At 39.9% G+C, this 27,031-nt stretch overlaps 2 pseudogenes across 1 annotated transcript; one reads left to right on the top strand and one right to left on the bottom strand.

The window, feature by feature from the left end:
- The first annotated feature begins 188 nt into the window (after window positions 1-188).
- Window positions 189-8,916, top strand: LOC146371304 (uncharacterized; annotated as a pseudogene). Its single transcript, XR_014797109.1, has 4 exons — window positions 189-219; window positions 1,241-1,824; window positions 1,944-1,990; window positions 6,294-8,916. The product of XR_014797109.1 is annotated as an uncharacterized LOC146371304 (transcript).
- Window positions 8,917-10,511: 1,595 nt separating this feature from the next.
- Window positions 10,512-18,436, bottom strand: LOC146371303 (uncharacterized; annotated as a pseudogene).
- Between the last annotated feature and the right edge of the window lie 8,595 nt (window positions 18,437-27,031).

The raw sequence follows: 27,031 nt of genomic DNA, 5'->3' as shown, positions 1-27,031 counted from the left end.
GGCGGCTGTGGCTGCAATGTAGCTGCCATCACCAGTGTGTGAATGGGTGGATGACTGAGTGTGTAAAGCGCTTTAGGGTCCTTAGGGACTAGTAAAGCGCTATACAAATACAGGCCATTTACCATTTTTGAAAATGTTGCACTGTTCCTTTATCAGTGTCTTAACAGTATGTTTATGAGAACCATGTAATGTCGAGAGAGAGAGAGAAAGTTTCGATACGTGAGAGATTTGTGATGTTTAGCGTGTTTGGAGGCTTTAGTTAGTGTGTAGTTGGTGTGTAGTTAGTGTGTAGTTAGTGTGTAGTGTAGTCGTTGTTGTGTTTTGTGTGTCAGTTCTACTAGTAAACATCACAGTTGCTGCCTTAAAGCCACCAAAGGCAGACTGCAGTGTAAACGCTGTCTCCACATGGAAAACAGGAGTGATCCACCTCCTGCTGTCAGACCACCTGATTGTTCTGTAAATAGTTTGAAATGGTTATATTAAAACTGCCTGAGGCCTCGGCTGCATTATTAGGGAAATAGTTGCAGAGTTGTTGTTTGCAAAACTTGTTCAGTGTTTTTTAAAATGTACAAAATGATTGGTTAAACATGTTTGTGGTTTTTCCAGTAAAAATCTGCCTTTTTTCTCCTCTGATATTTCCTCAATGATTGGAAATATGGTGTTGATGAATGTGTCAGAACTAATCCAAAGATATAACCCTGTGCAGTCTGGAGAAATGGCCATCATCCAGTCTGTCCTGTTTCCATCAATCACTGTCTGGTTGGCCTCAGTCATGAAGCATGATGGGGCCAGACAATAAGGTCTTTAGAGAGGCTCATCTGTGCTGTCTTTCCTCCATCCAGGATCTGTAAAGGTCCAGAATGAGGGACAAACACATCTCTACAGACCTTTCACATCATGGAGATAAACTGTTCACATTTCTTCCTTCAGGCAGACGATACAGAGTGTTGTTAACAAAAAAACAGACACCACAGACAATTCATTCCCCCGGGCTTTCACTTTGATGAACACTGTGAATGTTCATGTGTATGAGAGCCATGTAATGTCCATGTGTGCATGCTGACTGTGCTGCTCTGACCCCCCTCCTCCTTTCAGGGTGGAGCCTGCTGGAGTCCGATGGTTGAGACCAGGTCTGAGGAAGTGTAAGTGTGTTTTTAATGGGATTCATGAAAACAAAGCAGCACATTCAACCATCTTCATCATGTCAGGAGTCATCATCAAAGTGTCAATCAATGAACAGATGATGGATCAATAACTGCAGCTGGATTGTGTTTGTTCTCTCCATCAGATTCCTGTCAACTCACAATCGACACAAACACAGTGAACACAAACCTCCAACTGTCTGACAACAACAGGAAGGTGACACGTGTGGAGGAGGTTCAGTCATATCCTGATCATCCAGACAGATTTTTTTGTCATCAGCTGCTGTGTAGAAATGGTCTGACTGGTCGCTGTTACTGGGAGGTCGAGTGGAGAGGAGAGGTCGCTATATCAGTGAGTTACAGAAGCATCAGAAGGAAAGGAAATGGTGAAGACTGTGTATTTGGATACAATGATCAGTCCTGGAGTCTCCACTGTTCTTATGATGATGGTCCTGTTTGTGTCAGGCACAATAACAGAGAAACATCCATCTCCTCCTCCTCCTCCTCCTCTGTCTCTAACAGAGCAGCAGTGTATGTGGACTGTCCTGCTGGCACTCTGTCCTTCTACAGAGTCTCCTCTGACACTCTGATCCACCTCCACACCTTCAACACCACATTCACTCAAACTCTTTATCCTGGGTTTTCATTCTATTCATCTGGTTCATCAGTTTCTCTGTGTGCAGTTGAGTATCAGCAGTCTCGTCCTGTTATAGATCATCAATCAATAGATCATCAATCATCAATCACCCATCAATTGCGTGAAGTCATTTCCTAATCTTTTTTTTACTGTCCACTTTTTAGGATTTCAGAAAAGCACAAATGACTGAGGCTGAAAAACCTTCATACAGGTGACCAAATTATTACCTTTCTGATTTAGTACAGATGAACTTCCCATCCCGGTGCCTCAGATCTTCATCTTCTCTTTCTCTCTCTGTTCCTTCCACTCGTCTGATTACAATGGGGGGCGGGGCTTTTAGTTGCTCTGCCCCTCGACTTTGGAATTCCTTACCCCCTGACCTCAGAAATATTACTTCATTCCCTCTTTTTAAGTCCACCCTCAAAACTCATCTGTTTAAAATTGCTTATGTTTAAACCTCTGCATGCTCTTAACTTTTATCTGTTACTCTTTTTATTGTATATGTTGTGTATTTGTTGTACAGTGTCCTTGGGTGCTTTGAAAGGCGCTATTTTTTAAATAAAATGTATTATTATTATTATTATTATTATTATTAATGAACACATATACAGTTATGTAGTAAACAAAAACGTGTAAAATAACTTAAATTATGTTTCATATTTTAGATTCTTCAAAATAGCCACCCTTTGCTTTGATTAGTGCTTTGAACACTCTTTGCATTCTCTAGATGAGCTTCATGAGGTAGTTCAATTCAATTCAATTCAATTCAATTTTATTTATATAGCACCAAATCACAACAACAGTCGCCTCAAGGCGCTTTATATTGTACAATATGTCCTATAATAATGGATACAGAGAAAAACCCAACAATCATATGACCCCCTATGAGCAGCACTTTGGCGACAGTGGGAAGGAAAAACTCCCTTTTAACAGGAAGAAACCTCCAGCTGAACCAGGCTCAGGGAGGGGCGGGGCCATCTGCTGTGATTGGTTGGGGTGAGAGAAGGAAGACAGGATAAAAGACATGCTGTGGAAGAAAGACAGAGATTAATAACAGATATGATTCGATGCAGAGAGGTCTGTTAACACATACTGAGTGAGAAAGGTGACTGAAAAAGGAAAAACTCAGTGCATCATGGGAATCCCCGGCAGCCTACGTCTATTGCAGCATAACTAAGGGAGGATTCAGGGTCACCTGGTCCAGCCCTAACTATATGCTTTAGCAAAAAGGAAAGTTTGAAGCCTAATCTTAAAAGTAGAGATAGTGTCTGTCTCCTGAATCCAAACTGGAAGTTGGTTCCACAGAAGAGGGGCCTGAAAACTGAAGGCTCTGCCTCCCATTCTACTTTTAAATATTCTAGGAACAACAAGTAGGCCTGCAGAGCGAGAGCGAAGTGCTCTAATAGGGTGATATGGTACTACAAGGTCATTAAGGTAAGATGGGGCCTGATTATTTAAGACCTTGTATGTGAGGAGCAGGATTTTGAATTCTGGATTTAACAGGAAGCCAAAACAGGAGAAATCTGCTCTCTCCTTCTAGTCCCTGTCAGGACTCTTGCTGCAGCATTTTGGATTAGCTGAAGGCTTTTCAGGGAGTTTTTAGGACTTCCTGATAATAATGAATTACAGTAGTCCAGCCTGGAAGTAATAAATGCATGAACTAGTTTTTCAGCGTCACTCTGAGACAGGATATTTCTAACTTTAGAGATGTTGCACAAATGGAAGAAAGCAGTCTTACATATTTGTTTAATATGTGCGTTGAAGGACATGTCCTGGTCAAAAATGACTCCAAGGTTCCTCACAGTGTTACTGGAGGCCAAGGTAATGCCATCCAGAGTATGAATCTGGTTAGATACCATATTTCTAAGCTTTTCAGGGCCGAGTACAATAACCTCAGTTTGATCTGAATTAAGAAGCAGAAAGTTAGCGGCCATCCAGGTCTTTATGTCTTTAAGACATTCCTGCAGTTTAACTAATTGGTGTGTGTTATCTGGCTTCATGGACAGATAGAGCTGGGTGTCATCTGCATAGCAGTGAAAATGTATGCTATGTCTTCTAATGATGCTGCCTAAGGGAAGCATGTATAATGTAAACAGAATTGGTCCTAGCACTGAACCCTGTGGAACTCCATAATTAACCTCAGTGTGTGAAGAGGACTCTCCATTTACATGCACAAACTGGAGTCTATTAGATAGATATGATACAAACCACTGCAGTGCAGTACCTGTAATACCTACAGCATGTTCTAATCGCTCTAATAGGATATTATGGTCGACAGTATCGAACGCTGCACTGAGGTCTAGCAGGACAAGCACAGAGATGAGTCCACTGTCAGAGGCCATAAGAAGATCATTTGTAACCTTCACTAAAGCTGTTTCTGTGCTGTGATGAGCTCTGAAACCTGACTGAAACTCTTCAAATAAACCATTCCTCTGCAGATGATCTGTTAGCTGTTTGACAACTACTCTTTCAAGGATGTTTGATATGAAAGGAAGGTTGGAGATTGGCCTATAATTAGCTAAGACTGCTGGGTCTAGAGATGCTTTTTGAGTAAAGGTTTAACTACAGCCAGCTTGAAGGCCTGTGGTACATAGCTGATTATTAGAGATAGGTTGATCATATTTAAGATCGAAGAATTAATTAATGGCAGGACTTCTTTGAGCAGTTTTGTAGGAATGGGGTCTAAAAGACACGTTGATGGTTTGGAGGAAGTAATTATTGAAGTTAACTCAGAAAGATCAATTGGAGAAAAAGAGTCTAACTTAACATCAATGGTACTAAGAGTAGCTGTAGATAATATTACATCTGTGGGATGATTACTGGTAATTTTTTCTCTAATGATAAAAATTTTATTAGTGAAGAAGTTCATGAAGTCATTACTAGTTAACGTTAAAGGGATGGTTGGCTCAACAGAGCTCTGACTCTTTGTCAGCCTGGCTACAGTGCTGAAGAGAAACCTGGGGTTGTTCTTATTTTCTTCAATCAGTGATGAATAGTAAGATGTTCTGGCTTTGCGGAGGGCTTTCTTATAAAGCAGCAAACTATTTCTCCAGGCTAAATGATGATCCTCTAAATTTGTGACACGCCATTTCCTCTCCAGATTACGAGTCATCTGCTTTAGGGTACGTGTTTGAGAATTATACCACGGAGTCAGGTACTTCTGATTAGAGACCTTAGTTTTCACTGGAGCTACAGTATCCAGAGTCGTACGTAGTGAGGAGGTGAAATTATTAACAAGATAATCGATATGTTAACACAAGATCTAGAGTGTGATTAAAGTGGTGGGTGGGTTCTTTTACATTTTGAGAGAAGCCAATTGAGTCTAATAACAGATTAAATGCCATGTTGAGGCTGTCATTTTTAGCATCTACATGGATGTTAAAATCACCCACAATAATTATTTTATCTGAGCTGAGCACTAAATCAGATATAAAGTCTGAGAAATCAGACAGAAACTGTGTATTCCATGTTGCTTGCAGTGTCCTGTTGTGAGATGAAAGAAAAATGTCACTGACTGGCAGATGTCCTAGAAAATGTCCTTCACCCAGTTAAGGAAGACTGGGTTAAGAAATTTCATAATGTGTTCTTGTGTTCTTGGTGGATCATTATTATCTGTCTTCAGCCTGGTCTGGTGCACTCCAGAATACTTCAGCTGGCAACACAGAGCACCTCCAGTATCCATTTTACCAAAATATAAATTTTGATAGGTCTGATCCTTTGAGCTTCTCTGGCAGGAAAACCTATGCAGAGTTATTCAGATATTCAAAAAACAAACTTTAAATGTTTGTGTTTTGTGCAACAGGTCCAATAGTCTAAATGAGTTCAAACTAATTCAAAAGTACCATAGGCCATTTTAGTGTTAAATAGGAAACATAACAAAAACCATCTAAAACGCTAAAAACTACAAAATTTAATCGTTCACCCAACACTAGAAGCATTAATTTAACAATCGGGCATAATGATAGTGGAATAATAGGAAAAATAATAGGAAAACATAAATGAAATAAACAAAAATAAATGAAACACAAAACTTAAGCTTCACTAACCCAGCATTAGCTCACTGGCTGTTTGAATGAACGATCGCGGCTCCATATTTTCATCAATTATATCCAAAATAAAGTAGCTGACTCACCATCGAGTGGATTGAGTGAGGGCACACTGGTGAATCAATCAGCAGGATTATCTCACACTGTCAAATAGTGTTGTGTCAATAATTAGCCATATGTTGACGGAGCACAGCAGCCACAGAGACAGTAGAGGAGGTGCTACAGATCGCCTCAGAACTTACGAAAAGTAAATGACCTCAACACTAAAAGGACCATATGTGGTCTGATTTAAATTTGGTGACATACATTCTTCACAAACTTTGTGACTAAAAGCATTGCCTGAAATTTAATAGTTAGTTTAATAGAGCGGAACTTGAGACTTAGAAGTCAGGCTACTAAATTAAACTGTGAACCTATGAACTACAGCAGATACCAAAGTAAATCGTCTGTTTCCACACTTTCTCACAGTCTACTGGTAACTGGGTCTCCTGAATGCAGCAATGAAGAAAAGCTTGAAAAACCTTTTGGAGCTTCTCTCTGGCAAGCAGAAACCCATCCAGATGTTGAAAATCATACAGGAGAAACACCTGTCAGGACTGAGTTTAATTCAGTGAGCAGCACCCTGCCACCAAGCTCCCACCTGCACATCCACTCCACAGCTTTCTGCTGCCTGACTCGCTCTCAAAGTCACTCATCTTTATTGAGCAACGTACCAAGGAACAACTTAACACGGGCAGCAAGCTTACCATCCATGAAGTTACATGAGTATACACCCAACATCAGTGTTGATGATTTTGGTGATGAAACCTACATGTTCCAGTGCTCCTGTCCAGGCCTGTACCAGTGCAGTGGGACCAACCTGGTGTTTGTCATGACGGGAGAAGGAGATGTGGTTTACAGGACTGTCCCTTGGAACAGAAGGCTGCTGGCCCAACACCACAAGAAGCCTGCAGGACCCCTGTTTGACATCACATGTCCTCAGCAGTCTTTGTGTCAGCTTCATATCCTACACTGTGAGGTCATCTCCACAGGTGGAGGCCAGTTCTTGCAGGTTGCTCATGTGAAAGATGAGAGCATCGAGTTTATCCACCCTCACCAGATAACCAAAACTCATGCTATTATAAATATCAAAGGGTTTTCTGCTTATGGTAATGTCAAGGATGAAGACTCTCCTCCTGACCCAGTCCAATCATTGGTTCTGCTCTTCTACAAACCCCTAAACGATTGTAATCCCAGATATGTCCTCAGTGTGTTCATGTTGCCACGTAATATTGTGTTCCCCAAAATGCGGCGTGACAGGAAGAAGTCAGACAAAACTGAGATATACATCGAGACAACCTCTGACTGCAAACTGCATCCAAAGCAGGCTTACACTCTGGCCACTGATCCTGAACATGACCTCATTAAAGTTCAACCAAAACAAGCTGATTTTCAAGAGGAGTCCTTCGAAAGCTACTTCCCATCATTTCAGGTGTTCTTAAAAGAAGTCTTTACAGATATTAACCTGTGTCTGAGAGACAAGAGCAGCTCCACCTGTGTTTGGGAAACAGAGGTTTGTCTTTTGCCTACTGGAGGAACAACTGGTACTGTGAAATCTTTGGATGCTGGTCCAAAAAAGATACGGAGGAGCTTTATCGAAAGTATATCAGGACCTGTTCTCAGCAGTCTGCTGGACCACCTGCTGGAAAAAAAAGTGTTAACTATAGATGAAGTGGACAAAGCAAAAACAGAGGAAAACAGAAAAGATAAAGCTCGTTGGGTTTTTGACACTGTGAGCAGGAAAGGTGCTGATTCAGAAATGTTTGAGATTCTCCGTGAGGAGGATCCCTTTCTCTATAAACATCTAGGTTTGGAATAAAACGGAGAGCTGTCACATACAGATGATCTTGCTAACAGCCACTGTCACTAAACATAACATTCTCAGTGCTCCTAGGACAGTGCTGTCCAAATGCTGAATTTGTACCTACCTAGCTGTTAATCTCTTCAAGGAGTAAAGAAAAACTCATTACTCATCGATTTTTTTTCTTATTGACTTTTGACTTATTTTGACACCATGAATTTGGGTTATGATACACAACAATTATAGATGTGTAATTTTTAACTTTTTCATGGCATGATAGTGTATGATTGTAGTATACTTCTTAACAATAGCCATTTATGTTTCATGTAGTTTTTAATATTATATTTAAACATTTTCATTTAAACCTTTCACCAAATGTGTGATTGCAAATTTCTCCATGTGTTTTTTGTTTTGTTTTAGAATTTGATTTTTTTTTTTTCCTGCATACTTCTGATGTTATCAGTTTTAATTTAATTTTTTGTTGGGTTTTTATTTTTTGGTTCATGGCAATGTCTGCAGGATATTTACTGATATATTTACTGTATAATTACTGATTTTTGCTTTGTCAGAATATTGTAAACTCTTTCACTTTTACCAACATAAAATCACATCTTAATTAAAGTGCTGAATGCAAGTATTTTCATGTAGCTATTAATAAGTTTTCACTGGCAGTGCCTGAATGGATTGCAATATAGTCTGAAATGTATGAAGGGCTCAGGTGAAATTTTGTGTAAAAACCCAGAGGTTGTTACTCTTATGTTTACTCAAAAATGTTTTTGTGCTATAACTCTCTTCTGTTCCCAGTAACAACAGTGACTACCGTATTTTCTGCACTTTAAGGTGCACTTAAAATCCTTTCGTTAGAGTGAATTGTTAAATGTTGTCATTTTTATGCTTACCATCTCTACATTGTTTTAACTCTGTGATGAAAGGAATTCCACTGTCCCCCTCCCCAGCCTCTCGAGGTTCTGGGTGGGGGGCTGTAGTCTTTTATTGCAGACACATCCTTGTGAAGGTCTTTTTGATGTAAGCTTCCTGCCCAGCAGGAGGACACACACACACACACACACATTCTTACATACATACAGAAGTTCACACATATACATACAATGCCTTGTCTTAGAACCATGTGGGCGTTGCCTTGCTGTGATGAACTGTTTTCCCAATAAAAGGCAGCGAGAGGAGGCCATCATCGGGGTCATTCGTAATGAGCTGAGATACCGACGAGACCTCCCTTGCATGTAAACGATCGATCGCTGTTGCCTTGTTTTTCTTTCACGGGAATAAGTCCTGGATACAGCGGGGTCTGAGTTTAGACCCAACACCTTTAATTATCTCAAAAATCAACAGTGCGCTTTATAATCCTGTGCACCTTATGTAGGAATTCTCGTTGTGCTCACTGATCACGAACCGATTTTATGTGGTACACGTCGCTCAAAAATCTATCAAAAATGTTTTAGTACAACTTTGGTAAGCTACGAAGCCGCACCACTTCGCTTGATGGATAGCATTACGGCTACTGTAGTCAGGAGCCAGTAATCTGTAATCTGCCAGTAATCAGTAATCTGTGCCCAAAATTCCGTCCATGTCAGGGACCTGGGTCTGAGCGACCCAGTCCACGAGCAGTTATGACTCCTTTTATATTATGTGTGTTTCTGCACTGTGCTGCTGTTCTCGTGTCCATGCTTGTGTGTGTATAGGAACACTGGAAAAAATGGCCCTCCAAAAACAAGAAAAAAAAACTTAATACAAGATATTTTTTGCTTGAAATAAGTGAAAAAATCTGCCAATGGAACAAGTGAAAATTCTCTTGACAAGATTTCTTGAAATAAGACAGTGAATCAAGCTTTACGAGATCTTGAAATTAGCTGGAAAAACTCATTCTTAGCTATATTTTACTAGTGTTGTGAAGTTTGTGTCTCATAATAAGTTTGTGGTGCTCAAAAGTAGTATTTTCCCCTCAAAAATAGCATTTTTTCTATAAACCTCCCAACATCATCCTCATTGTTTTCAGTGTATATAACTTATTTTCAGTTCTAAAAATGTGACACCAATCTAGATTTAAGTCCAACACCTTACTTGAAATAAGATTAGAAACTGGCATTTCAAGACAAAATGTATTAAAGTTAGCATTCTTTTACTAGTATTAGGCAATCTTTTTTGTAATAATTCTCTATTTCTAGTGCATTTACCCCATATTCAAGACTTTTACCTACTGCTTATAAGACAAAAAAAATGAGAACTATAGACTTCAAAAGCAACAACTTTATTGATAAAACCCCATAAACAGAGGGGACTACATAAAAGAAAGCCATTTTGCAGTGACTTTTTTCCCCTGCCCAATCTAACACTAAACACACCTGTAACATATGTGCATTGCACAGGCAAAGTACAGACAAACACTGCTAGGCTAAAACTCCTCAACCTGTAACATTTATTATTACAAAGAGCTTTTAACATGAACATTTGACCACATTCTTCAAACAATACCATAACATTATCAATAAGGATGCACAGTATTTGATTTTTCAGCTATATCTAATATTTTACAGTTGTACTAGCCAATACCCAATAAAGCAATTCTTACTTTTATACCAAACTAGTCAGTCTCAGCTTAGTCAATTTACTCTTTCACAGTAGAGCCTATTTTCTGAATAGTCTTCTGTCTAAACTCAACATTAAAAAAAATGAAAAAAATCTTAAAATTAACTAAAAGCGAGGCTGTCTCTGCACTGCACAAACCAAACACAAAATGTCGGCATGTTAGCCATTATTATCGTGCACCCTTAATTATAACACTGGGCTAACCTGGCCAAATTACAAACCAAAATCAATCGCAACCAACATGGACTGTAGTAGCCGTGGAAGGAGAGAGGAAGTGCTTTCCTATAGTCCATCTGACCATATTGGCTTTACTGGCCAATAAAAGCAGTCCACTCAGCCATGCTCTTCTTGTAAGATGATGTGAGATCTCTCTCATGGATTTTGTCCAAGAGAACCTCCGTCTGTATGACGGAAAGCAGAGTGGCTACACACTTTGGGTATGTAAGGTGAAGGGTGTAATAGTAGGCCATAAGGTATAAAGCACCCTCGGTAACCAAGTCTTTTGGAAACGTGGTTATTGGCACATCTCCTACCGCTAGGATGCAGTTGGATGGACTCACAATCAGGACTGGGCAGGAGAGAGGACGTTTCATCAGATAGGTATTAGGGTCTTCTTGGTCCTTTAACACATAACACAGACATACTTTTGTAAGGATGATGCACTTTTGTTTCAAACACATAACTAAAGCTAAATTACAACAAAAGTTGAGGTTCTGAGAAAACATCTGAAATTGCTACTTTTAATTATTCTCGATGGAATTACTGTTCACATCTGTCTAGCCTTCCTGAAAAACAGAAAACCAAGGCTACATTTAATTAGGTATCATTGAGGTGATAAAAATGTGCTACCACGTAATGCATCCATGTTTGTATTTACTGGTCACAGATCTAACCTGTGAGAACCCTCATTCCAAAAATGTGTTTTAGGTGCCTTTTGAAGGCTTAGAACATATAAAATACTTTGGCACTCATCAGAAGAAGCATTTTTTTAATGCTATTGTCCCAAAAAGAACAGAAACAAAAAACAACGGCTACATTTTACACAACTCACCTCAAGGACATGCACCAGAGCCTCACTCGCATCCCGTGCCCTCTTTGGAGGGGCAGAGGTGGATGGGAACAGTGATGGCAGCACATGTAGGATCTCAAGAGCCTGTTCAGCTATACAGAAAAAAGAATCATCTCATTACCACACTTAAACAAAATCCTCAAGATCAAAAAAAACAAAACAACAACAACAAATATTTGGCCAGTGACGACCATCGTGGATTGAAAAGGTGAACAACAAGACACTAGCACATGAAAGTCAAAGCTGTAATCCATAGTTTAAGCTTGTCACAGTAACCTAAAAAATGCTAAATGGTGTAGATAATTGTTGTATACTGTGTTTACAGTAGGCTAATATGACTTGTGCTTGAATGCTAACTACACCTACATTGACCTACATTGCATCAGTCTGTAAAACTTAATGCTGAGGAGGGGAGGGAGGGGGAACAAAAAGGGATTTGTCTTACATTGTATGTTGTGTAGTGAGCCTACACAACAACCTTTTCCTAAACTGGCCTGTTGGTTTGTATTTTTAGCCTTTTGTAGCGTTGAGTCTGTTTTCCCTGCGCGTAACTAGTAAAGGTGCGGCTTTCAGCTCCTTCAAGAAGGAGAGGGGAGTGGGGGATTAGGCCTTTAAAATTTCAAATTCTCCTCCTCCTGTTCTCAGTGACATTACTTTACGGACTACTGCTTTAACATGCTTAAAGATCCAAACTATACTCTGATGACCAATAACACCAAAACATCATTGCTTACCTTTATCCATTTCCATTGGGGGCTTCAGCGTCTTTTTCCATACACCAAAAAACTGCACCTTCTGGCAGAAATCTTGCCATCTTCCCTTCAGTTCATTGATGAATTTGGCATTTTCTTTATCCAAAATGCGATGAAGCTCCTCCATCACCTATAAAATATTCAGCATACTAATACAAACATGTCAATGCATCACTGAGGAGCAAGAAGTTGGTATGATAAACATTGTTTCGCTTGAATCACGTGGATTCAACAGTGACTTACATGAGCAATGTCCTTGAAGCAAGGATATGCTTCTAGAACCTTTTTGTGTCTGTCCTCCTCGCAAATAGTATTTGAATCAGTGAATGCTCTTCTGGCTGAAAATTCCAAATCCAGGAGCTGAGAGGCATCCTGGTGGTTTGGGTTTTTTTCTTTGTAGGGTCTTGTAGTGTTTGGCCAAGGTTGCTGGACAGTGGGTGTCTGGACTGTTGATATCTGCAGGCTTGTTTGCTGCAAGACACAAAATTACATAAATAATGTCTCTCACTTTAAAAAAAAATCTTATGTCATTAAAATGACAAATGTCAGAAATCTGCCATAAAAAAAATATAGACTATACTTTAATGGAGTTAAATCTAAAAAAAAAAAAAAAAAACTACAGCTCTGAACTTAACTATCAAATACTTATTCATTTTTCAAAATATTTACCATGTAAATGCCAATTTACATATGGTCATGCAATCATATACAATTATATGTAGGCACACAAGTGCACCCTGGACCCGGCGAGGTCCATTTGTTGAAGTTCTTGGGCAGATAAAAGACAAACAGTTTTTCAAGTGTGTGGAGAATTTAAAAAAGAAAAAACTGAACTTGCAGGTTCTCAGTACTGTGTGGACTTATAAGTCCAAAGGTTATGCTCTGGAGGCCAAGAGTTGTGTATAGAGAAGAACATGACTTAGAAAAGGACATTTAAGGTCACATTTTGTCTAAGATGTGTTTATTTCTCTTCTCTTTCAAGAGGACAGACGCAGTTACTGGGTGTTGTCTACTTCCTCTTTCTGATTCTCGAAAGCATGTTTGATAAAATACTCTTAGGAAAGCGTATTTTGAGTGATTCTAAGTGTGTGAATGCTGTGAGTACTCGATTTGAATGATTCTGTGTGATTTGTACAAAATAATAAATAAGTAATAATAACACATAAGAGAGTGTGTGAACTGAGGAAGTCTGAGAGAAAAGTGTGTGTGGGGAATAAGGGTGTATTGTTTTTACATCAAGATTTAGTAGAACTAAAGTAGGACGTCACAAACAAACAGATAAAAAAAAGTAAAATAAAGAGAGAAAATAACTGACAATAACATTAATGAATAGAAAACGCACGTACACAAATTGTTACATGTGAAATTATTGTTGGAAAGAATCAGAAGTGAGGTAGTTTAATATACACATGCAATGAAGGAAGCAGCTTACACTCCTTTAATTTCCAGAGCCAGTGTGTCCCCTCCCCTCATAGCACCCCTGCCCACTTGGCCCCGTATCAGGCGAGTATGGAAGGCTGGATAGCCCATGACGGGTAAGATCCCACCTCGAAACCCTGGGACGACCTAAGGCAGGCACAGTCACGATTACTCGTCTCAGTCCCTGTGAGCTCAGACTCACTGGTAAGATGAAGTGAAGAAGACGGGACTTCAAGGGTAAAGCCGCTGGGCTGAGGCGGAGGGGGAAATGTCATTAACAATGACCAGTGATGAGCCAAAGAGAGAAAACACTCCCTCTCTTTCTGGTTGAATTGTTCACAGCGCCATGTCTCCATAAACCTGACAAGTGGGCCCGAACTTCTGGCTGAGGACAAGGAATGCTGTTAAGGTGGGAAGTCAGAATTTGGGTTAGCAAATTTGGGAAAGAGAAAACTGACTGTTTAAGGGAAAATTGTGAAGGAGTCTGAAACACTGCAAAAAGAAACATATACGAACTCACACACTCAAACAGAAAACGCATTAACCTTACAAAGACAAGCTCATGAAGATTAATGCACAGACATTGATTAAACCTGGCTTAGAACACAAACATACGCAATGAAGATCAGCTTGCTATTTGTATGAGTGATAGAATGGTGTGAATGGTTAATAAATACACTTGAGTTTGAAGCTGAGGAATAAAAGAAGCTATATGACAGAGGGAGTGAGTTATGGAAAAAGAAAAAGTGATTAAAGTAGTTTAAAAGAGTGACTTAGGAGTGCTCTCGTACTGAGTGATCAAAACCAGTGATCACTGTAGGAAGAAATAAAGTAATTTAATAAGGTGGTAATGTTTGAACGTGTATTTCTCTTGTCACGGCAACTTCTTGAGAGATGACTCAGTATGCAAAGTAGTTGAATGACTCGGGACAGGAAAAGAGGAACTTGGGTTTCCTGTCTGACTGGGTGAGTGAAGCTTGCACTGGAGGAGACACTGTGACTGTGTGGCGTTTAACAAGACTTTCTGTGTATTGAGCCGGTGAAATTATGTCAGTTGACTTGGGAGTGTCAGGACCCTGAAGAACTTGTGGCAAAATGCTCTGTGTTTAAGATTTTTGAGGTTGTTGTAGTGATGGATTGATTCGGTCAGTTTGCTTTGGATGGTCTTGTTATTTTAATGGAGGGAGTTTGATTAAGCATGGACATGTCTGAGAGGGGCCCATTATTTTTGTAACAGTGCACTTAGTGAAAACCTGTCAGGTGATTTTGTTTTGTGCTTTGATGAGCTAATAATCAGCTCTCTTTTTTCTCATTTTTGTTCTAAGCAGGCCTGCAACAGTGAATAACAGCGCTGAAAAGTTTCGGGAAGAACAAACATAAGGTGGGCTTTCCAGATTACAACTGGCTGAGGAGAAGCCTACCTGTGGGGAACTGATCAGGTCTAAGTCCCTGTCTAAAAGCATTGTAGCGATTCAATCCAGTCAAAAGCATAAACTATTTCCCTAAAAAATAAATAAATAAAACAAATGAATGAGCTCATGTTGCTGAGAGTGGAGAATCTGATTATTTGCGCGGGAGTCTCCACTATTAGCAATACCTGGTGTGAATACGTGTGAATGGATGTGTGAATGGACGGTGACTGGACGGACGAGGTGAACTAAGGTTGGACCGACTGGACTCTGAGATAAAGACTGGACTAAGGTTAAACACATGACTGATGACTGTTCTGTTTTAAGTTTTCTCTCTTATAACACAGATTGGATCATAGGTGAGGAAAACTCAGTATGAAATGTGAAGTTCGGGTTAACACACGGGTTCTGTTTACCTGAGAGGAGGATTGCTGAGGTGTGAAATGATATGACAAACCTTTTTCTTTTAATTTCCTAAGCTCGGGTGAAGCATTTTGAGTTTGTGACACATGAGAAGTGTCACAAAAGGGGGGATTTAAGGTTTAATTTGAAATGGGTTTTAGGATCATTTTATGACTTTTGGGGTGTTTGATAATTTAGATATGGTAACACTGAGGCAGAAGTTGTTATTTTCATGTTTAAGTTGAAGGATTAAAATGAACTGAATCCTGTTTAGAAGATAAAATGCCGGTGTTCATAAGAAGCTGTATACCAAACTTAAAGGGAAACTGCGGCACACTTTGAATAAAAGATATGCTTTGAGGAAAACTAGTGAAGATTTTAGGAGTAGAAAATGTTTGATTTCTTTTTGATTTCTAGAATAAGTGGTTATAATGCAGGCTTACACATACAGATATTACATAGATTTATTTCTAGGGTAGAGGTGAAACACAGTTTGCTTTGTCCTTGTGTAGGAACTGGTGACGCAGAAGCTGTAAAGATAGACATGCCATGAATAAGTTGATAGGAAACATGTCAAGAGTGAGACAGCCATATAGAGCAAATGTGGTAAAGATTAAATGTGGGCTTGAAAAGAGGAAGCAAGTTTTGTACGGGACGTGCTTGAGATGGTCAGATGAGAGAAGGGGAGAGCTTCTTAAGAGGGTGTTGAAAGTGTTACTTACACACATAAAGAGCATTGAGATTAAGTAAAGTTAATATAAAGGACAGAGCCCAGAACATGATATTTTGAACCAACTTTGAATAATTAAGGGAACATTAGATGAACACAGTAGATTAGTGAGGTGTAGCAGAGAGAGGCTTTCTGTTTTCTATCCTTTACAGGAGAAGATTTCAGGATCGCAGCGACCACAGGGGTGGCGAGAATCCTGGAAGCCCGAGACCGAACGGAACCAACCAGAGAAAGGAGAAGAACAGAGCACAAAGACACCTAGTTGTTGACATTGCAAAGAAGATTAAAAGCTTGTTAGACACAGGTTATAATGGGAGCATACAAGTAATGAGAGGGACTTTGGGAATAGTTGCAGGATTTATATGTTATGTAAATTGCCCAAACACAGTGCGCTACCCGTTAAAGGGGGCAAAGAAACCAGTTCTAAGTTTTAAAGATGAAACGGGTGAACTCTATAGAGGATGTTTCCAAAGGCTGAGAAATAATGTAGGACCTTTTACCAGGAAAAGCTAATTGTATCATTTGGAGTTTGCAGTGTGCACTGAGGGAAGTCAGGAATAGTTTTAAACTGGGATCCTAGTTGAAAAGGGGGTGAAGGAAGTAGATTTAGGGCAGCTCACAGCCCGGCGTAAACGCAAGGTGCTGTCTCACAGCTTGATTTATTTGTTTGATTTATTTTGATGACAAAATAATAAGGAAACATTGAAAACATACAACCCGTTGAGAGGACAGATAGGGTCGGGCAATTGAAAGGTTTTGTTTTGTTGAGCAGAATCTCTTTTGTTATATTTTAGCTTTTAACATGGAACACGCCTCTCTGGAGCTTCTCTCCTTAGGGTACCCGTGGCAAAAACCCTTATCCATAGAGACTGTGTCAGCTCCCAAACAGACAAAAACAAACTAAAAGCCAGCAATAAACAACTTAAACATAAACAATCACGAAGAACAAACAATACAGAATCCACATCTGAACCAAAGATTAAAACAGTGAAATGTGGATTATTAAATATTAGGTCTCTCTATGTTGCAGGGCGCATTTTGTGAATCGGTCAGACGCGGATGCCAGTCCAGCACAGCACTTCCTGAGACAGTAGTTGCTAAAACGGGATCGGTGAAAAGACTAAAGCGCGAGGTGTCAGGTAAAGGTGATGAGTGTCTCAGCACATACAACGGCATAGACTTAAATTATGTTAAAGGGTCCACCAGCTCATTCACGTTTGATTTGTGTGACGTCATTAAGTGTGCAGGAGCTAGTAGCAGCTGGAGAGCATATGATGTGTGGGTCTGAAATCACCCTATGATATGCTCCAGTCATGCTTATTGGAGCCCCTCGTGGGGCAAACACATACACACATACACAGCAGGTCAGTGGTGCTCCTGGGAAAATGTGGTAGGTTGGACAGGAGTAGGATGGCAGCCACATGTGCCGGAAGGCCTGCAAGGAAATAGTAATTCAAAGGGATTATTCTGTTTCTCATAACCCTGTCACCATCTTCCTAGGTCCATGGAACCTACTGCCCAAAGCCGAGAGCCCGGGAGGCGTATTCTATCTGGTAATCGGGGTGGACGTGTCAGGAACAGATTTGTTTGGGGTAATTAGGGTACACTTGGTTTACCCCAAAGCCTCAGTCGCACTTAAAAACTCAATGACAAATCTAACTGATAAACTAATAATCTCGGCACCAAACACGATAGGGCAAGCGGAGAATGCGAATTCATTTATGCCAAAACAAGATAACTATACATGTTTTAAGTTCTCTACAGATAATGTAAAGTACCAGGTGGGAGATATCGACCCAAGTTGGTGTGCCGTCACACCCACGGGAAGAACCACGAATAGTGTGAGTGACCCGAGCACATTAATTGGAACATGGGCAAGAAGTGGGTTGTATTATTATTGTGGGCAAAGCACTCTTTTGGTTCAGGTTCCTCTGGGAAGCGTAGGGACGTGTGGGATGGTGCGACTGGCAGCTCCACTCATACTGATTGGAAATCAGGTAAAGACTATTCAGCAACACAACACACGTACCTTAGCAGCCAGACATAAGAGACACATTTTGGCAAAAAGAGGAACCCAGGGTATACATGCATATGACCCCCGGCTAAACTCCCCGACTTGGATAGACTCCATAGGAGTGCCCAGGGGAGTTCCAAACAAGTATAAGCTGGCAGACCCAGTAGCTTCGGGGTTTGAAAGTATATTCCCTGGGAATAAGAATGATGACTGCATTAACTATGTTCATTACAACTTGCTGAGACTCTCTAACCTGACCAGGGACGCCATGGTGGGGTTTGCGGAACAAATGGGTCCGACTTCGCTGATGGGAGTGCAGAATCGAATGGCCCTTGACATGTTGTTGGCAGAGAAAGGGGGCGTTTGTGCCATGTTCGGAGACCTATGCTGTACCTTTATCCCCAACAATACTGCTCCAGATGGCTCAGTAACCCGAGCTCTGGAGGGCCAGAAAATTGGTCTAAAACGATGCATGAGCACTCAGGTATCTTTCTCACCTCTTTTCTAGATTTAATTTTAAATGATATAGTTTCTTTGAATATTAAAACTATGTTAATTAGATCAGGATTCTTAAACTCACAAAATGGCAGCTATTAATCTAGTGGGAACAAAATGGCTGACGGTGCTCATCGGGATCCAAAATGGTGGTCCAGGTGAACACGGATTGGTTGCCCCTGGAGACAAGAAGATGGAAGACCCAAGATGGTGGAGGAGCTCATCCAGATCCAACATGGCGGTTCATAGTAAACAAACACGGTCGCCCTTGGTTACAAAATGGTGGAAGGCTAATGCTAAAGCTAAGCTAATGCTAATAATTAAATTACAGTGAAACATGACAAAGGACAATATGTACATGTGGCTATTCAACTTTATATTAAATTCCATTGATGCTAATATAGAAGCTAACATTGAGCTAAGGCTAAAGCTAATGATCCAAGATGGCGACTGTAAACAAAATAGTTTACAAGATGGCGGATTTCAAAATGGTGGTTCATGGACACAAAAGTGGTTGCCCAGGATACCGACGAAGAGCATGATGGGAACCAGGAAGTCAGACCAGGCAGAGCACATGGAGCACATGGAGCAGGTGGCAGACACAGATCGAGGAGGAAGCCTCATTTGAAGAACAAGGTACAGGTAAGTGAGAATACAGGATAACAAATATAGAGAACGAATGAAGGAGAAACAACTATATAACGGTAATAATACTTTAAATTTGCAGAAGCTTGGATAATTATAAGTTAAGTGGAATTTGCAAAGTTACGAATATACGTTAGATTTAGATGAACCCAAACAGAGAATTATTTGCTCTTTAAAATTTAACCCTTTAAGACCTACCATAGAACCAAGTCCGCCAGAGCTTACTTTATATTTTTACATGCTGTAGTGCCATTTTTGGGAGCATTTCAAGTTGGTATACATCAATACAACTGTTATAGCCCATATTTTAATAATATGTATGCATTAAGTCCATAATAACTACATTAATTGCAAAAAAGTGCAATAAACTACAAAAAAATTGAAAATCGTTTTTGGTTTTTTTACATATATTTCTACTTGGAGAAATGAGGCTTATTCCTCAAAACTTTAAATACAAAAAAGTTGCAAAAAATAGTTTACAACAACAGGAAATTTATTTTGAGTGTCTTCATAGTTTCATTTTTGAGATACACCATTTTTTATATACTGCAGGAAAAACGAAAAACAATCCTATGATGCAAATTTGCAAAGAAAACAGCATGTGCATCAAAATAAACTATTTCCAGCAGTGCAATTCGAGTTCTAAGCATCCCAGCAACTATTCAGAAAAGCATAAAGTCAAACATGACTTATAAAAACACCAGTATGGGCTCTTAACGCACATATTAAACAAATATGTAAGACTGCTTTCTTCCATTTGCGCAACATCTCTAAAATTAGAAATATCCTGTCTCAGAGTGACGCTGAAAAACTAGTTCATGCATTTATTACTTCCAGGCTGGACGACTGTAATTCATTATTATCAGGATGTCCAAAAAACTCACTGAAAAGCCTTCAGCTAATCCAAAATGCTGCAGCAAGAGTCCTGACAGGGACTAGAAAGAGAGCAGATTTCTCCTGTTTTGGCTTCCCTTCATTGGCTTCCTGTTAAATCCAGAATTGAATTCAAAATCCTGCTCCTCACATACAAGGTCTTAAATAATCAGGCCCCATCTTATCTTAATGACCTTGTAGTACCATATCACCCTATTAGAGCACTTCGCTCTCGCTCTGCAGGCCTACTTGTTGTTCCTAGAGTATTTAAAAGTAGAATGGGAGGCAGAGCCTTCAGTTTTCAGGCCCCTCTTCTGTGGAACCAGCTTCCAGTTTGGATTCAGGAGACAGACGCTATCTCTACTTTTAAGATTAGGCTTAAAACTTTCCTTTTTGCTAAAGCATATAGTTAGGGCTGGACCAGGTGACCCTGAATCCTCCCTTAGTTATGCTGCAATAGACGTAGGCTGCCGGGGATTCCCATGATGCATTGAGTTTTTCCTTTCCAGTCACCTTTCTCACTCACTATGTATTAATAGACCTCTCTGCATTGAATCATATCTGTTATTAACCTCTGTCTCTCTTCCACAGCATGTCTTTTATCCTGTCTTCCTTCTCTCACCCCAACCGGTCGCAGCAGATGGCCCCGCCCCTCCCTGAGCCTGGTTCTGCCGGAGGTTTCTTCCTGTTAAAAGGGAGTTTTTCCTTCCCACTGTCGCCAAAGTGCTTGCTCATAGGGGGTCATATGATTGTTGGGTTTTTCTCTGTATCTATGAAGCGCCTTGAGGCGACTTTTGTTGTGATTTGGCGCTATATAAATAAAATTGAATTGAATTGAATTAAGGCCTACAAGTAAAAACTACATTTTCCGCGAAAATGACGTCACTTCCGGTTTCGGGCAGGAAATGGTGGACATGCGATCGTTCGCGCTGACGTCTGTTTCAATGTGGGAAGTGTTACGAACAGCTGATCAGATCGGCAAAGCGTGTTTCTAGAATATTATGTTTTTGTTCCTGCAAGCGCTTTTTATGCAATTTTTGCAAAGCTTTATGTGGAAGGAAACCGTGACTTAGGACAAGCTGATGGCATATATGCTCCCAATTCTCCTCAGCCACAATTTTTTCATGAAGTCTGTAACATTGTGTGGACTATAGGTAATACAAATATTGTAGTTGGGGGAGATTTTAACTGGGTCGTGTATTGTTGGATAAATCCTCCCGTACTGGACTAAGTAAGGACCCAGTAAATGTTGCGGTGGATGTGATGGTAAATGGCCTGCATTTGTATAGCGTCCCTAAGGACGCCAAAGCGCTTCACACTACATTCAGTCATTCACCCATTCACACACTGGTGATGGCAAGCCCTGGGGCGCACTGACAGAGGCGAGGCTGCCGGACACTGGCGCCACCGGGCCCTCTGACCACCACCAGTAGGCGAACATGGGGTTAGTATCTTGCCCACAATAACTCAGCCAGGAGGCAGCCTGGGATCGAACCACCGACCTTCTGATTAGCGGCTGACCTGCTCTGCCACCTGAGCTACAGCCACCCATGTCAGAGGAACTGAGCCTGGTAGATATATGGAGACTTCTTCATCCTCAAGAAAGAGACTATACTTTTTTTTCAGATCCTCACTCAACCTACTCCAGGATAGACTATTTCTTGGTGTCTCGTTCTCTGGTGAGTCAAACTATTGGGTCCTCTATTGGTAATATTGCTGTATCGGATCATGCTCCCATTGACCTTGTTCTTTCTGGTAATGATAATATTAAACCGTCACCTAGGTGGCGTTTGAATAACTCATTATTGAAGAATAAGGGTCACTGTAAATGTGTAAGGGAAATGTAAAGGAGTTTTGGTTGCACAATGAGGGCTCTATTGACGATGTTGGAATGACCTGGGACGCTTTTAAGGCCTACTTGAGGGGGCGCCTTATCCAGTATTGCTCCTTGATTAAAAAAGCTGAGAGGGACAAGCTGATGAAGCTGGAACAGGATATCAAGGAGCTTGAAAAACAACACATGCTGCACCCAGAGAGGGATTTATGGAACAAATTAATTAAATTTAAATTTGAGATGAATAGTATACTGGAGAAAAAAGCGGAATATGCAATGTTTTGTCTAAATCAGAAGTATTTTGAACAAGGGGAGAGAACAGGTAAAATGTTGGCACACAGGGTTAAGCAGATAAAATCTAGCAACCTTATACCATCTATCTTTGTTCCTAGTAATAATAATAAGTTGACCACCAGTAAAAAAGAAATTAATGATGCTTTTACTAAATTCTATCAGGAGCTTTACACCTCTAATGGATTGGTGGAGGAACAGAGGCTGTCAGATTTCTTTTCTTCTATTAAAATTCCCAGCCTGTCTGAAGACCAAATGTCAAAGGATTTTTGCTTTTAAAGGTTTTATTATTCATATAATAATCAGCTAAGAGTGTTTATGTTTCTGTTTGTACTCAACCAGCTGCATAGTTAACCGCTGGCTCTCTGCTCTGTAACGGAAACTGTGTGCCGTCATATTATCTGTCAGCAACAGGAAACCGCCACCCAAGAGTAAGAAACGACCTTGTAGAGAACACAACGTTGTGAGAAGTCACACCTGCCTGCTTGACTAGATAAGCATAATATTTCCTTTTTTGTATGCTTCATGCTGTGTATAAATAAAGGCAGAGAGCTGCTGCAGGGTGTGAGTCTCCGTTGAGCTCTCACCCGTGCACGTTAAACTGCTGAAGTGTCTGAGTGTTATTTCATTATATTTGAGTGTTTGATAAAAGATTATCTCTAACATTTAATTGGTCCTTCGAGCCGGAGTGGACATTGATATTTTTTCATGCTCCAATAGAAAACCTTCATCATGTCCTGACGTCGTGAGAAGCCCGCGCTGAAAAGTCTGTCGACAGCTCCTCTCCAGGCAGAGGATAAAAGTCCAGATACGTGAAATTCGGGTTCTGGCCAGCGTTCTTATAAGAGGTCCACGACTTTGGGGGTTGATGGAGGAGACCTAAGCAACCACACAATAACTCAGGTGAATATTTAACACTCACCCACATTTTGCGAAAAAACGAATTAAGAACTGACACTGTTCCCACATGTGAACGCTCGCCTGAAAGAGGGCTGGTAGCTATTATAGGAAAAACGCTAAAAGTAAATGCTCGCCTGAAAAAGGGCTGGTAGCTATTTTAGAGGGAAAGTGTCATAATAATAACCATTAGAGCACGCAATATTTGTCTTTTTACTGTTTTGTTGGTGGAGTAAGTTGATTTCACAGCACATTAAGAAAGCTGAACTACTCTACTGAATTGTTTACCGTTGGTTGCTCAAGTACTGGTGGAACGAGAAAAAGGTTGTGCTTCATCACATAAAATTAACACCGCTTTCAAGAATAGCTTGAAAGTAGAAGGCTGTGTTAATAACCTCTCTCATTCCTCGTGCCAGAGAAAGCACCACGGGTGTGTGTGTGTAAACGTAAATATATCTATAAGTTGAGAGAAAATGGGTAACAAATCAACAAAACTCACTGCTGACGAGCAGTGGTTAGAGAAAAGATGTCCAGGCGCCGGACAAATCAGTATGAATAGATGGAGAAACCCAAAGAAATTAAAATTGCCCTGCGTGGGAGGGAAAATGTAATCCCTCTGCAGTGACCGCTTTAAAAGAGACCCTCCAAACAGAACTAAACAATGAGAAAAAGCCAAATGAAAATGACAAAAGTGACGCAGAAGTATCAAACCCCCCACCATATGCACCACTCCCTGGAGCAGCATCAATACTGAAGCCAACCCCCACTCCTGCTGCTGCGACCCCCCTTAAACAATCCTGTGATCCATTTCGACCTCAACCTGGTCCTTATGCAGAGGCACAAAACATGTTAGATAAAATGGTACTAGGTGAAAATCCACAGAACACCACAGGAAGTACAATTCTCAGAAGATACTTTAATAGTAAAATCAGCATCAGGTCACACTACAGTGCAGTGACTGATAAAACCCTTATTAAGTGAAAACTAGAGATCAAAGTAGTTTAAAGTAGTTTAAAAAGGTTGGAAACAGACCCCACCGAATAGATATAAATATAAGAAGTACAAAAATAAAATAAACAAAGACAAAATTACATTAGAACTTATTTTTAATGTATTGAAACTAATAATAGGAAGGATAACAACCTGTAAACTGATATTAACAATGAAACATAGTTGGCATGACGACCATGTCCAGAATGTATAAAATGAATAAAAGGAAATAATTCACACGAAAACCTTTTAAATAAAATAGAGAGATGCATAAGGTACATTAGGGCTGTGTCATTGTTCAGCCAAGGAAAGTGTGTGAAAAGGTAAATGTCTCCAGCTTGGGAAAGGGTGAAACTGCAGATCACCCGAAGCCCTTGATGGATACAAAATAAAATATAAAATATATAATAATAAACTACTTGGTTCGCCACGCAACAGAGAGAATGAATGTGACTGAAGGTTGGATCTGAGATGAGACAAACAGAAGACCAGTCTAAGAAGTAGGCACAAACCTGTTCAGAGAAAAGCACATTTGTACAGATTGGATGAATTCTAAATTATCTGTTTGCTGAGTAAGATGATCCTAACTATTAAATGGGCTCAGTAGTAGTATAGTGGTATACACTAATAAAATATTGTAATATACTATTGTTATTATATAGAAAGAAAAAGATGATAATATTAATAATGACATAATATTAATAATAAGAAGCAACCTAGTCAGTTATGATGTGAGGTGGATGATTGTTAGAAGTAATCTGCATCAAGCTTAAGGTTTGCTCAAACTCAGTATAATGACACATGAGATGAAGAAAATAAAGAAACTATCTAAACTAATTACGTGCATAGAGGCACTTAACCTGCTTAAACATCTGTCATTTATCCTGGATAAAATATTACTGAGATATAGAGCACACCTATAACAACAACTAATAAGCCAAACTCTGTAGACAACAGCTAAAGCTACAGGATTGAGAAGCTGAATTAAATAAGTGGACACCGCTAAGTTGATGAGCATGTTACACATTTTCTTTTATCTTTATTTATTTGTTTTTAGAGCAGAAGCTGCATTAAAAGCCAACACACGCAGCTGTCTGTGAGCTCAGTTTTTCCCTCACACTTCTGCTCTGTTTCAGTAGCAGCATTTTTCTTTTTGTGTCCTGACTCATGTATGTTTCCTGTTTTGTTTGATTATTTTATTTTGTTGGTTTGGAAACAAATTCGTGACCATACTTGTGGATCACAGTGACACATAGTGATTAGGCATATGATTTACAAATGCCTAGTTTTAGAACTGTGAGCAATTCAAAGTTTAAAAAAAAAAAAATATATATATATATATTACACACACAAAAAACCCTAACTTCAAAGTTTGAAATATGTAAGATGTGTGAGATGTGTGAATTCTTTGAAAACCTAGAAATTATCTAAAAATGCATTAAGTGAAAATGTAATGTTGCATCTATAGAGAAGAAAGAAGAAGCATTCAGTTATTTAAAAATAGGCATTACAGACAGATACAGTTTTAGCACTGCCTGACTATGATAAGCCTTTCTACTTACGTGTAGATAGAGGAGCAGGTTATATGAAAGCTGTGATAACACAGGCATTTGGAGAAAAATAACACCTGTTAACATTCCTGGTGAAATTTAGACTCTGTTGCGTCAGGCCTGCCTGCATATGCAAGCCTGTGCAGCCGCAGCAGAGGCAGTAAAAAGTCAGCTGCACGTATGCAGTCATACGTGTATATGAATTGCACACAGGCCAAAATATAAATATATACACTGACAGCCAGTTTGTTTTTTCAGCAGTGCACCACTTTGGAAAAATTTGGCATAACAGAGGTATGGTCACCTCTACGGATAACCCCGTGCAACACGGCAGAGCTACTAGTATCCGACTACTGCCCACAAATACCACTTGACGTACTAAAAACCGAACAAAAAGCTGCAACAATCACTGAACAGAACAAGTGGCTGAAATGTGGAGCACAACTGAAAGATGACTTAATGGTCTGTGATGGAAAACTAATATTACCAGAGTCGTTACACAGGACAGCGGCTGTAGTGACACATGAAGTAATACATGTGTCAACAGGAGGGAAATATAGTATAGATAAACAATACACACTTTTACACTATAAATTTTGAAACTTCAGTGAAAAATTTGTAAGAACATGCCTATTCTGTCAAAAACACAACTCACAAGGAAACTTAAGACCTAAGAGAGGCCAGTTCTCCACACCATCCACATGGATTTTATTGAATGAATGTCAAGGATTAAAATATGCCTTAGTAATTATAGATGTATTTTCAAAATGGCCAGAAATCTATCCAGTAAAAAGAGCAGATGCAATTTCAGTAGCAAAGTGCTTATGCAATCATTTCATCCCCACATACGGCATTCCCAGTCTGATAAGGTCAGACAATGGAACACATTTTGTTAATGACATAATCAGCAAAGTCTCTGAAGCTCTAGGATTTAGCATCAAACATCACTGTGCATACCACCCACAAAGTGCCGGACTAGTGGAGAGAACTAACGGCACGATAAAACAGAGATTAAGAAAATGCATGGAAGAAACAGGAAGGCCATGGCCCGAGTGTATAGGCCTAGTAAAAATGTGGATGAGACTAACACAAAGTTCTCAGAAACTCACACCTTTTGAAATCATCCACGGTAGACCATTCCCATTACCAATCACAAGTGAGCCCATTAACAAATCAATAAGGGAAACTACCCTAGCAGAATGGATGACTAAACTGTTTGAAAATAAAGAGATTGTGCTAAACAACCAACTGCCGAGTGATATCTCTCCAGTGTCTTGCAGGTTGAAACCAGGTGATTGGATCCTGATCAAAGTACTCCAGAGAAAGAATTGGAGTTCACCAAGGTGGGAGGGCCCATACCAAGTCTTACTCACCACACCAACTGCCTGCAAA

Source organism: Perissodus microlepis, chromosome 16 (genome assembly GCF_051167445.1).
Source record: "Perissodus microlepis isolate ML-2025 ecotype Zambia chromosome 16, ASM5116744v1, whole genome shotgun sequence".
NCBI classification, from domain to species: domain Eukaryota; kingdom Metazoa; phylum Chordata; class Actinopteri; order Cichliformes; family Cichlidae; genus Perissodus; species Perissodus microlepis.
Note: the sequence above shows the minus strand (reverse complement) of the source record. Positions and strands in the feature narration are given on the sequence as shown.